This window comes from Physeter macrocephalus, chromosome 19 (assembly GCF_002837175.3).
Source record: "Physeter macrocephalus isolate SW-GA chromosome 19, ASM283717v5, whole genome shotgun sequence".
NCBI lineage: Eukaryota > Metazoa > Chordata > Mammalia > Artiodactyla > Physeteridae > Physeter > Physeter macrocephalus.
Window position 1 is genome coordinate 60527304 of NC_041232.1, and position 13811 is coordinate 60541114.

Below are 13811 nucleotides of genomic sequence, written 5' to 3' on the forward strand. Positions count from 1 at the left end.
GTGGAAAGAGTCTGGGATTTGGAGGCAGCAGAGCAAGGTCACCAGCACTAAATGGTCATCCATTTAGTGCTGGTGACCTTGGGCAAGTCGTTCATTCATTTATTCATTCAGAATAAGCATTTATTCAGAATCTCCTTGTGTCAGTCTGCTATATAAACTCTGCAAAATGTTAACAACACCCTCCCCACTACCTTCCAGGACTGTTTGGAGGAGCTAATGAAGTCATACTTATGAAGTGGTCAAGGTAAACGCTAAACAAGACTACGTTGATGGTATTAATCAGCAAAAAGATAAAAACAAAATTGGAGCATGGGGGACAAGGGCCCAAACCACAACACCTGATATATCACTTGTGTGAGAAATACATGTATTCTGCTGTCCGGTGGTACCTGCGCTTTCGGAGCTCAGCCTTTCCTCAAGCTGGACCAGCTTTGCCCAGGATACCTTTCTCTACATTTCTGTCCTTGGAAGCCCTGCTCTTTCTCCAAGGCCCTGGTCAAAACTTCCTCTTCGACGAGGAATTAATTTCTCCCTCCCTCATGCCCCTCCTCTGCTTCTGCGATTTGTTTCTAGATGGAGCCCTGTTACTACACTGACCAATGGTCTTGAGGGAGGTGATGTGTTCTCCTCCAGGAATCCTGGCTCTGCCCTTTAGCTCATGTGACCCTGGTCAGGTGCACTGTCTTTTCTGGGCCTCTGCGTCCTCTTCTGTAAAACCTCCCTCCCCTTGCTGACTGTTTTGAGGATTAATGAAATACCACGTTTAGGGCCTACAGTGTGCCTTGTGCTTAGTGGGCAGGGCTCTGACGGATGTCTTCTGAAGGAGACTGAATGGCAGGCATACTTTGCTGCGTTCTCCTAAGACATGGAGAGGAGGTTCCACTTAACTGTGTGCAAATGCAAATGAGGAATGCTAGGATCATCCCCACCCAGCATTTGCTTCCTGCACTGTCACCAGGAAAGAGGAATTCCTCTTCAGTGGCACTCCTTTATGTTTCAATACCACTGTGCGAGGCAAGCATTAAACTACTCTGCATTTACTGCCAGCAAAGAGTTGGACGTGGTCACAGGGAAAGGAGGTGAGGGGTCTGAAGAGAGATTTGGCTTAGGACTGGTCTTGCTTAATGTCACATGTTTATTTGAAGCCAAATGTAACATATTTATTTAAAGTCAAAGTTTAGGATCCTGTGTGGTTTCTTTTCTGACACCAATTCTCCAACAATTCTCCAACAACTGGGTGTCCAACCGTTCTGTTCATTTGTGACACTAACTGCCCAGAATTAGTGAAGATCCCACAGGTTCAGGGCTCAGTCCCATGAGACTGTCCCACTTCAGACGCCAGCCACAAGCAGGGGCCCTGGGCTACCCACACTTATATTCTGCAGACTATAAATTCAGGGCTTCCCATGGCTCCTCCTTAAGTTTGATAACTTGCTAGAATGACTCACAGAACTCAGGAAAGCACTTTCCTTACTATTGCTGGTTTATTATAAAGGAAACAAGCCAGGAACAGCCTGTGGAAGAGGAATGTGGGAGTGGGACTGCCAACCTGGCAGCTCTCTCAACTCCATCACGTAGGGGTTATTATCCAGGTTTTATTATGCAGGCATTGTTAATTAAATCATTAGCCATTGGTGATTGAACTCAATCTCCTTCCCAGAGGTGGGGGAGGGGCTGAAAGTTCCAACCCTTTCTCTCTTCAAAGGATAGTTCCTCTGAGAAGCTGCCCCCCTCCTGAAGCTACCCCAGGGGCCCATCAAGAATCACCTACTTTGCAAATCAACTATACGTCAATTAAAAAAAAAAATCACCTCCTTAGCATAAACTCAGGTTTCTTGCAAATAAAAAAAGGCACTCCTATCACCCAGGAAATTCCAAGCATTTTAAAGGAGCTCTGTGCCAGAGACCTGGGACAAAGACCAAATACATGTTTTTAATTATACACAGATGCCCTGATGTTGTTCTTACTTAAATACTGCAGTTTTTGGAGCTGCAGGGGAGAAGGTGGAGGACTGGAGATGTTCTCCTCAAAGCTGGTGTTGCTCAGAAGCTTTTACAAGTCCTTTCTTCCAGATCATTCTGTGTCTTTGGAATGCATCCTATCTGCCACCCACAGGGAAGGCCCCTAGGGCTGCAGGCCCTTCCCTTCTTTCCTCACACCTTCTTTCTCTTTTGCAGACAGTTCTTGCTTCTCCCCTCCCTCCCCTTCCGGAGGTCCACATGTCCCCTGCTGTGGTCAGCCTGGGGTCAGTGCTCTCCTTCTTCTCCAAGTTGTTAGTGGGCCACGACAATATGCTTTCTGCTGGCCTTGACCGGAACATTCCCTAGAAGTCTGGTGAGAACTTCGGACCCTGCTTGCCCCATTAGTGCTTAAAAATGAAGCCCAGACTTCTTCCACCCACATTAAGCCCCCGACACGCCTGCTCCCGCTTCATCCCTCCGCTGTCCAGTCACAGGCAGCCGGGCCCTTGGATTGTTGTCCTTCAAACATCCCAGGGGCTTTTCCACCTCTTGTTCCTTTTCCGTTGACTTAAAAAAAATGCACAACATAGGGCGTGGCTGCAGTCTGATGGCTGTTAGATGGCAGGTATTCTTTTCCTTCCTGAGTTCCCTCAGGGCTCACCCAGCTCATCAGTTGGCAGTGGCTGTAATTGCTGATGACTGTGACATCCTTTGTTTACTGACATGGCAGGAAAGATTCTATTTCTCCTCCCCCAAATGTCAGCTTCTCTGCACAGCTGTCCTTCAGTCACAGACATTTATTTCCTTGCTCTGTCTGCCATTCCCTGTGCTGGACACCAAGGGAGCTGTGAGGGAGGACTGCCTAAGCTCTGCCCTTGAGGCACTGACTCTTCTTCCTTTTCAACAACTGTCTGTCAGGCCTCCTGCCCTCCTCACAGCCTCTCACCCACTTGGCACCTGGTGCCACTTCCTTGTTTTGACATCTTTTCAGTTTCCTGTGTCTCCCCAGCTAGATGCTTGGATTTCCTCCATCCACACCTGTGTACTGAGTGTGTCCACTACAGAGCAGGACAACATGACCCGGTTCCCTTGCTACTCTTTGGTGTCAGCTGGATGAGAAAGAATACGCACGACAGGTGCAAAGGAGGGTAAATGTTATGAGGGGAACAAGCAGGTGTGGTGACGGGTGGTGGGTGCTAGTTTAGATGGGGTGTCAGCGGAACTCCTCACCCCTCCCACCTCAGAGGTCCCACAGAGCTATTCTTTTATTGAAGAAGAGGCCAATACCTACTTGTTGAAAAATTTAATACTGTCCTTTGCATTTATTTCCATTTTTTAATAGACTTACAGACTTTCCATATAGAAGGGGTATCACCTGATTGGAAAGAGGAACTTGGAGCCCAAGACGGAGGCGCCTCCACCATCCACCCCAGAGAACTGTAGGGGGGCTGCGGGTGGTGCCACTCCCAGACACCCCTGGCCACCGCGTGACTCCACCTTCACAGCATCCTCCCGCCCTGTTTCATTCTGGTTCCGCGTGAACTTGTTGCTCTGGAAATATGAGTCCCTAGACACCGTACTTGACCAGTGTGAGTCTGTGCTTGTAGGAGGTGCTGGCCCGGAGTGTTGCCGTCGGAACAACGGCCTTGTTGAGAGTGTTCTCTCGGAGCCAAGAGTTGTGCTGAGAGCTTTACACAAGCTCATTTCACCCTCACTTCTCGCAAGAACCTGCAAAGTAGTATCAGGTTTCGCCGTGTTTGACAGGTGAGGACGCTGAGGCACAGAGAGGTTGCAGAAGTGCCCAGAGGTCGCTCTGCTGAGGGAGGCAGAACCTGGTCCAAATCCAAATCGGTCAGGCTCCAGAGCTCTCGGTCCTGGAGACCATGTCACCTTCCACTACTTGGAATTCTCAGGCTGCTTCCGGATGGCCTTCCATATGGAGGGCATAATTTAATACTGTGGAATAATGCCGTGGGGCAGAACAGGTGATGCTAACTCTGGACATGGTGACTTGTCTGCAATTATGTGGCCACCAGGGTCAAGAGGTTCAACATCACCCCTCCCCCCCATTCAACTGTTCAACTGTCTTATAGCAGGTGCTGGGGGATTGTAGTGGATGCTGGTTATGCGGGTGGGAGGGGGGAGGTAAGGGTGGTTACACTGAGGGAGGGGTAGCCTAGAGCTGAGGTGAGGGTTCCATCCCTTGGATCCCCCGTTTTCCTTATCTAACGAGTGCTTCTAAAAACAGCATCCACCTTACAGGGGCAAATTTTGGAAGCAGGCTGCTCAGTCAGAGAGAACAGACTATAGTCAAAGCAAGGCCAGCCACATTGCCATGCTGCTGATCAGGCCACGGTTTCTAATAGGCACCTGCTGCAAGCCCAGCCCCAGTCCCAGTGGTGCATCAGGTGCAAGCAATGAAGCTGAAGGGTGATTCAGATGGGCTTGGCCTTGGCCTCCAGGGTTTATAAAAGAAATTGAGCGTAGAACCACTGATATGATCCAGTAGTAACACTACAGATAGGCCAAGGGGTGGACATGTTGGTAGGACAGTGTCTGTGAGCAGAGGAATCTTGAGAGAAATTTCCATAGAGGCAACAGGATGGCGGGTGGGTGATGGTGTGATTTGGACTGGGCTGTTTTTATGGGGATGGGATTTCAGGGGCTTGGAGAGCTGAGTATGTAGTGCAAAGGAGATTCTAGGAGACAATTCCAAGGCAGAAGTAGGATCAACTGCCCAGCCCTTCCTGCTCCTACAGAAGGGGAAGAGGAAAGCAAGTGCCCTATTTAGCAATCTAAATATGGCAGTAATAGGGATGTTAGTAATTAGTATATCAAACATCCCAGCCTCCGAAAAAAAGCAGTCCATTCACTGTAGGGAATTGACTTATTGGTATCAAACAGAAGGAGCCAAGATGGTAGTCAGTAGTCAGTAGTCAGGGGCCTACTTCAGCATCTCTACAGCATCGATGAGATAAGACCATCGAGGGGCCATTTTAAAACTGAATGTATTTGTCCATATTCATTCATTCATTTCCAGACTGACAGCTGTGATTTTAGTAGTTCTTTCCTTTTCTCTTTTTCTCCTGAAAGAGACTGGGCTCTTGTCACTACCCCACAAACTCTCAAATTCCTTGAGGACTAAGGAAGCAGGGAAATAAATAAATAAATGAGTGAAATAACATACAGAGACAAAATGTTTATCTGGCACACAGTATGTTCTCAGTGAATTTCAAGGAGGCAGTCGGTAGTGGTGGTTGAGAATGCAGGCTCCTGACACTTACTGATGTGTGACCTCTGGCAGGTCACTTTATCACTCTGTCTGGTTCCACTTTTGTCATCTGGGGCCAGGAATACCACCAAACCCATAGACTTGTGAGGATTAAATGAATGAATCCACTTAGATGCATAGTATAGTGCCTTGCACATAATAGGCATTCAGAGAAGTTAGCTATTAATTGTAAAACTGTTTTATCAATTTACTCATTTAGGAATGGAAAATTCCCATGCTTGTAGGCAGTTAGCATAAATGAGAGAAATGGGGGAGCTGGGGGGCCTGATCTAAACGGGAGACTGATGTTAAGGGGAGCGCGGAGCCGGCGCTGTGATTTTCAGAATCTCCTCTAGGGGAGTGTCACCCCAGGTCCCATCATGGCTCCTGAAAAGGTAAATACCTTTTACATTTTCTCTTCAAGCCCTTATGTATTCATTTATTTCTCAAAACCCTGCTTTTAGCGAGCGCAAAGCCTTGGCCAGATCTTGAGTTGTGAGGTTTGTTCTTTCTCCTTCTTAAGCCCACCTTACCTTTCTTCCGGTTAAGCGTCCAGCACGTTTCCTTCACGATCTCAGACCTCAACGAAGGGCGTCGAAAACTCAGGGCTCGCTGGTGAAAATCAGGAGTGGCTGCAGAGGTGGAATTTGGGGCGTCTGCATCGCGCGTAGGGGCGGAGCAGGGTCTCCCTGGGGGACCCTGACTCACCAGCAGGTGGCGATCTGTCTGCGAGGCGTGCAAGGTTCATCCAGAAACTTGAACGGGATGTTGATGCCACTGCATGAGAGGAGCACAGCCAAATCTCCCCGAGCCGAGCTGTCGGCATCCGCAAAAAGGTGGGGAGAGAAGGGAGCGCACTCCCTCCTGGAGTGACACCACAAGCTTCATTCGGGAAGGCTTCAGGAGGGGTGAGTACTGAGCAGCGAACGGAAAATGGAGCGACGTCTTTTTCTTAGGGCATTGACCGTGGCTTGTATTGACTGGCTTTCCGACCCTCTGGGAAATTTCTGTTAGGGAGCTGCCTGAGCAGATGAAGGGAGAGCGGGAAAGAAGCCCAAGAAGCCGGTGCTCCCACGCCGGGCGCTCTGCAGCTGTAGGAGCGCGGGTCAGCCCAGCCAGATGGCGCTGTCTGGCTTTCTCTGGGCCTCCCGCTCGAGTCCCTAGAGGCCCCAGCCGCAGCGGCCCCTCTAGCCGACCGGCTCAGGCTCTGTGGTTCCGGGCGGAAGTGAGGCGCCGAGCGGAACGGCCTCTGGTGACATTTTCTCCGGGCGGCTCGGACGAGTGAAGGGACTTGGCGGTGGAGGCTGCGGAGGCGGCGAGATTCGCTTTGGCCCCGGTGGGGCTCTGACCGCGACCCCCTGCTCGCCGCCGGGGCTTGTGCCGAGGAAGAGAAGGCGGCGGTGGCCGTAACGTTCAGAGTCGCCGCGGCCCGGAGAGACCCGGCCCGGGGGGGTCGGTGTGTGCCCCGACGGGGCGCGCGGAGCGGGCGAGGAGGTGCGGGGCCGCCGCGGAGCGCAGGTGAGATGGGAAGGGGCGCAGGGCCGCGGGCCGGCTACCGGTCGAGCCGCGGGACTCGGGCTGATTCTCGGGAAGGGGTCGGGTTGAGTCGGAGGGGTGCGGGCCGCGGGCGAGGCTCTGCGGCGTCTGGGCGTCCGGGTCGTGACGGGCAGGGCTGTCGGACGCCGGGTGTTTGAGCCCGGGCGTGGCGGGAGGCGAGGCCCGGGTTGGGGCCAGCGATAGGGGCGGAACAGCCCGACCCTTGGCTCGCCCGCTCGCTGGTAACCCTCGCGTCCTCCGGGCCCGGCTGAGTTGGCGGGCCGAGCCTCCCTCCTCTTTCCCGGCCCCCGGCGGGTTCCTTTACCAGGCGGCGGAGAGGAGGCTGGAGGTGCCGCAGCCCGTGGGCCGCGCGGGGGAGCGGCTTCGCCGCACTGGAGTTGTCTTCACGCAACTTTCTGGGGCCCCAGGTCGCTGGGGGAGCGGCGGCGGCGGCGGCGGCTTTGCCAGCTGTGTTGGCCCCGCGGGCCGGGATCTGGCGCCGACACCTGCCCCGACTCTCGAGAGCCCGGGCGGCCGCCCCAGCACCGCGGCTGCCGAGGCCTAGGAGGAGGGAGGGAGGCTTTCTCCGGCGTGGCGCCGCCTGCATTTCGGCAGTGCTTTCACTACCTTCGGCCTCCGGTCAATGGGAGGGAGGTGTCAGTCTCCAAAATTGACCTCTTCTGGCGAGTTTGTCAACTTTGTTTAGAAACCCGGCGAGGATGTAAACTGACGAGCCTCAGCTTAAAGATCATCGTCTCCTCTGACTCTTCTCAGAGAGAATTCTCCTCTTTTCCGCAGTAGTACTTCGTACTTTGTACTTTATTAATTCTAGCACCGATCTCAGTGTATTGTTGGGGCAGCAACCCCCAACAGAACCTCACGTCATTCATTCTCCCTTTTAAATCGTCCTCTCCGCTGTCACAGAATAGATGCTCACAGGTTGAAGGAATGAATATCTGTACTTGTTCCAGATTGAACCGCTTGAACAGTTTGTGCTGGATGTGCTTTTCGTTTCTCGCCTGAGCTTCTGCTTTCTGAATCCTTCCACCCAGTAGGATGAAAAACCCACTGATGATGATGCTTTGTCAAGGTTGGACCTTTTAATTACAAATACATCTGGCAGTTTTGCTTAGGCTGTTATTATGTAGTGTCGTTGGGCACAAGTTAACAGTTTGAATTACTCCATTTCTTCTCCTGGGATAGTTTAAGGATGGAGGCTGTTAACTTTATAATGCGGTTTTGCTGATCCTGGCAATCAAGATTGCTTCAGTAAGAGCATTGCCTTTTGATTTAACAAGCATTTTTAGAGGCCTACAATTATTACCTGATGTCCTGAGGGGTCACAATGCTGATCGTTTTTAGTAGGAAGTGTAATATTTTGGCTAAATAATCTGGCTAATAAAATGCCTAATTGAGTGCTTTATGCACAGTAGGTGCTAAATAAATAAAATTATGAGTTAAATTTGAAATCAGGAAACTAAGATGGTATTTACTGTGATGACCTGTATGCTACTTTATGAAGAACCTTAATGAAATTTCATGCAGTTCCATAAAATGAGAAATAAAAATATTTTTAGACATTTCTAAATCAGATTCCTTCAGAGTGCTTTTCAGTAATCTTAAAACTTCAAACCATATCTTTTTCATAATGTTAACAAAGTTTCCAAATAGGTGATAAAATATAAAAGGAAGGGAGAAACTTCAAGGTAATTTTACTTGAGGTATCAGGTAAATATGATTTTCTAATGGAAAATTTTTTTTTTCTGACATCATTTTGTGAAAAATGAGATGGACTAAACTGGAAACTTTCCCTATTGTTAGCTTCATATTAAGTTCACAGTGTAGTTGTTACATTATTCACTAATTCAGTTTATATTACTCTTAATTACATTTATGAAAGTGTCATAAATGCTCTTTGTTTTATAGTCTTCATGATTAAAGATAGGTTTACCTTTAGATTCTAATTTAATGCAGTTCTGAAAGAACTGAGTGCTCAGTGTTTGTCCTTCAAAGATTTCTATTTCATATATGATATTGGTACCTTAAGTGTCCTTAGTGTATGACTAGTAATTTCTGGGAGGTGGTGTAGTTACTCATTCAAGGGGTTGTTTTGCCAGGATCTTCATTCTTATGGTTTTATTTTAATGTGTGCATGAATAGAGTTGATATATGGGCAATTAGAATGTTTTTGTTTTTTCTTTTTAAAGCTTGGAACTAGTGTGTGTGTGTATGTGCGCACACACACACACACACACACACACACACACACACACAAACACACACAGAGTAGAGACCGAGACCGTATTTTATAACTTTGGTAAATCATCTTAATTTTCCTCCAGGTAACTAGCAACATGAAAACAGTGTATATTCATGTTTACTGAATTGACAATACTTAAGAAAATCTGTAAAAGGTGAAAAATGTACTATTAATGTGTTTTCTTTTGAACCACACTGATTTCAGTAGTCTGTATTATTTTAGAAAAGAGTTTAGGGCCAAATAAAGTTTCTTGTGTACTTGAGAAGTAAAAATGAAATAGACGTATTGATAACTGAGGAAAAAGCTATGAGACTATAGAAGAGGGGAAGAGAAGAGCTATTGAGAAAAGAGAACAAAACATTCAGGTGGAACTTCTTTATTCTCACAACACTAATTTATTGATTGCTTACTGTGAGCCAATAGTGCTCTAGTTGCTGGTGCTCTGGTGGTGAATATGACAGGTCAAGATGCTAAAGAAACTTACACTTTTTAAAAAATTTTAAGTTTACATTACTGTTTACGCTTTGTGTTGGACATTCTGTAGGTTCGGATAAATGTGTAATGACATGTATCCATCATTATGGTGTCATACAGAGTATTTTCACTGCCCGAAAAATGCTCTGCCTGTCCTTTGCTCCTCCACCCCACCCTACCCCCAACAGCCCCTGGCAACCACTGATCTTTTCATTGTTGCCACTGTTTTGCCTTTTCTGTGATGTCATATAGTTGGAATCATACAGTATGTAGCCTTTTCAGATTGGCTTCTTTCACTTAGTAATGCATATCTAAGCTGCTTCTGTGTTTTATCATGGCATGGTAGATCATTTCTATATAGTGTCGAATAATATTCTGTTGTCCAGATCTACCACTGTTTATTTATTTATTCACCTCCTGAAGGATATCTTGGTTGAAGAAACTTACACATTTAAACCTGGAGTTTGAGATGGATTTCCACGTGGGCATTCCAGGCTAGGGAACAGCCTAAGCAAAGTTGTGAGTATCAGTGATCTTGGATGGTGTGGCCAGTGCCTTGAGTTTACAGAGGGATAGATGTAAACTCTGTGGGGTAGAGGAAGGTAGGGCCAGGTTTATAAAAGTACCTTAGTCTGCTAGTGAGTTACTAATTTTTTTCTTTAAGGGGAATATGAAGGATGAGGTAGACATTCTTTGAAAGATTTTTCTTTATCCTTAAGTTCACTGAGTAGAAGTTTTGTTGGTATTATTTCTTTATTATGGGTTGATTCTTGATAGCCAGACTAAAGTAATTTGACAGTTATTTTTCTTTTGTTGTCAAATTCCAGTCTTAAGTTTAAATTTGATTGGTGTCGTGAAACTTTTCTCAATCCTATTTTAGCTTTTATCTTTATTTTTCTTTAAATATTTATTTATTTAGGCTGCTCTGAGTCTTAGTTGCGGCATGCAGACTTATTAGTTGCAGCATGTGAACTCTTAGTTGCGGCATGCATGTGGGATCTAGTTCCTCGACCAGGGATCGAATCTGGATCCCCTGCATTGGAAGCTCGGAGTCTCGAACCATCAGGGAAGTCTCAGCCTTTATCTTTAATTGAAACTACTTACCTTACTCTTTTAGAACTAATGATTGAACTTAGGGAAGTAAATGTTTTCTGCTTCTGTGTGGACACCTTCTCTTAGCAGAAGTGGGACTGATGTTCAATCAGTTTTCACACACAGCCTACCGGTCCTTGTGATGAAAGGAAGGAGCAGGGTGAAACTAAAATTATCTTGCTTGTTTTACTCTCTTATATTCCTAAACTGCTAGGAGAGAAAATGTGTATTATATGTATTGTACATATTTATCATAACATATTAGTAGAAGCCAATAATAGTAACTGTGATTTAAAAATGCTGTAAAGTGACCAGTATGACTCAGGTTTGGTGGTTGTCTTATTTAAAATTTGTGGCGTTAATTTACAGTGAGTGTTTTTATTGAACTATAGTTGATTAACAATGTTGTGTTAATGTCTGCAGTACAGCAAAGTGATTCAGCTGTACTTATACATACATTCTTTTTTACGTTCTTTTCCACTGTGGCTTATCACAGGTTATTGAATGTAGTTCCCTGTGCTATACAGCAGGACCCCATTGTCCATCCACATAATACTAGTGGGCATCTGATAACCCCGGTCTCACTCTATCCCCTCCTCCCACCTTGCCCTGGCAACCACAAGTCTGTTTTCTATGTTACAGTGTTTGTTTTAAGTTTTGTTTCTATTCTCTTTTATGTCTTTATTCCAAATAGGTACCTCATACCTCTTTGCTCAGATTCTGTCACTTAAAATAGCCAATAGATGGTGTAAGTCCTAAGTTACTAATTTGACTTTATCTAATTTAAAAACTACCTGGATGAGTATTTTCTAGTTAAGATTAATCAAAAGTAGAAATTTATCTGAAGAACTTAATTCGTATGTGGGGGCAATTATACCTGGTTAAATTAAAAACCCATTTACTGAGCACTCAGGTGCCCAGGTGGAGATGGGTACAAAGATAAAAGAAATTTCTGCTCAAGGAACTCAAATCTAGGGAACCAGATGATTTCTAAGTTTCTTTCCGGCTCTGAAATGTGGAGAAGAAAAGTAGACTGTAGGACAAAAAGAACTGTACAAAATAACTAGAGTATGGAGTTAGTTTTTTTCTTTATAAAATAATTTAAAATTAGGTATTGGAAAATAGCATTTTTTCCTTAAATGGGTCTCTAAGATGAAAAGAAAATGATTGGAGACTTGAATGTTCATTTTTGTACTGCCAGTTCAAGTACGAAATACCTTTTCCCTATGCCTGGAATACAAGTCCATGTATTCGTAAATTAGTTCTGATTGTTGTCCAAAGAGCAACAAAATTAAATGTTAGAACTTATTATAGCAGCCATTCCCAAGAATGTGGATAAACTAGGATTGTGTTTAGGTAATCTAGAAATTCAAGTTTTCATTAGCATGGTTAACATTAGGGAAACCAGATACTGACGAAAGGCATCAGTAGAAGTTATTTTTTACTGAGTTGTCTGGCTTAAAAAAAAAAAACTGTGATGTTCAGAGTCAGCATTTTGTTAGGTGCCTTATAATTAGAAAAAGGTATTGTTGGGGATAGGGAAGTTGGGTATGGACTCAAACTCTAGGAAAACAGGACTGTTTTCCTTTCTGTACTAAGAACAAAAACCTCATGTGGTTAGGATTTTAAGCAGTATCTTGTCTACCTTAGTTTTAACCTAGCATAGAAGCAGTTTAGTCTTAAATCAGCATTATATCATCAAGGGTTTCCCATTATTTATGTCCACTGCTATCCACTAAACAATTTGCTATGAGCCTGAGGGCATGTATAGTGGATAGGATTTTGGCAATATTTATTTTGGGGACCTCAGATCCCAGCATGTGGTGACCCCTCTTTATTTGTACTGTCTTCTGAGGGAGATAGAAAATGGCCAGAGAGAAATCTAGAACCTGTGTTTTAAATTATTCTTGGATTTACGCTGATGGTGCTTTTGAGTCTCTCATTAGCAATGGTGCATTCTTTGCATTTGGTAACTTCCTTGGCATCTTACTTGATGCTAGTTTATTCACAGCCCTGGTGCTAGGCCAGATACTCGTCAGTAGTAGTATCCGCAACATGAAGTGATTTGAGCAGCCATTATCACTTGTGGCCTATTTATAGAGCTTATATCAGTGGAGAAAAGGTTGGCTGGCAAGCAAGCAAAGCTGCTGTCTTCCCGTGGTTGCAGTCTTGCAATTTATATTTCAGTTCCAGGTATGCCACATCTATTCATCTGCATTAAGTTTTAGCGTTCCCTTTCTGTACTCCAACCCTTTTGCACTCCAATTTCTTTCTTTCTTTTTTTGAAAAATAAATTTATTTATTTATTTATTTTTGGCTGCATTGGGTCTTCGTTGCTGTGCGCGGGCTTTCTCTAGTTGTGGCGAGCGGGGGCTACTCTCCATTGGGGTGCTCGGGCTTCTCACTGCTGTGGCTTCTCTTGTTGCGGAGCACAGGCTTTAGGCCCGCGGGCTCAGTAGTTGTGGCCCACGGGCTTAGTTGCTCCGTGGCATGTGGGATCTTCCCAGACCAGGGCTTGAACCGTGTCCCCTGCATTGGCAGGTGGATTCTTAACTGCTGCGCCACCAGGGAAGCCCCGCACTCCAGTTTCTTAGTCAACTTTACTCTTGAAGGAAAAAAACAAAATAACTTATCATACTGAAAAATAATTAGCAATAATTCCTTAATAGCATATGATATTCAATGTTCACATTTCTCCTATCTCATAAATGTGTTTTTACAGTTATTCAGATTGAGTCACATAAGGTCTGTGCATTGTTTTGTAATATATAGATGACCCCCCCCTCCCCATTTCTTTTTCCTGGCAAATTATTTGTTGAAGAAACAGTTTTCCCACAGTTTGGATTTCCAGTTAACATTGCTAGTGGTGTACCAGTCTCCTGGGGTTCTTGTTAATTGACATTAGGTTTAGAGGCTTGATCAGGTTTGATTTCTATAATGTATTGTCTCTCGTTTTTTGTTTTTTTCTTTGAGGGGGCAAAAATACTTTATAGGTGATGCTGAGTATTTGCGTCAGAAGGCACATAATATTTAGTTCTCTGTGATGTTAGCAGGTGATGATGCTCTTTGGCTTGCTCCATTAATTAATTACTCATAATTCCTTACTCTGAATGCCTTTCATCATTCCAGTTCTGAGTCTTTTATACTCTGTCTTGTTTATAGTTATAGCCTCTTCAATCTCTTCCTTTTGAGAGCTAAGGGAAAGGAAGAGATGAG

At 45.4% G+C, this 13811-nt stretch overlaps 1 protein-coding gene across 4 annotated transcripts in view; it reads left to right on the forward strand.

The window, feature by feature from the left end:
• Window positions 1–6078: 6078 nt before the first annotated feature.
• ARK2N (arkadia (RNF111) N-terminal like PKA signaling regulator 2N) overlaps window positions 6079–13811 on the forward strand; it is an 83376-nt gene continuing 75643 nt past the window's right edge. Inside the window, exons 1-2 of one of the 4 annotated variants that reach the window (XM_055080719.1) lie at window positions 6463–6751; window positions 7741–7859. The gene's annotated coding sequence lies outside the window, so the exon portion shown is untranslated. Of the gene's footprint in view, window positions 6142–6462; window positions 6752–7740; window positions 7860–13811 lie in introns of those variants that run through there. The other 3 variants (XM_055080722.1, XM_007110995.4, XM_007110998.4) reach the window with 3 other exon arrangements.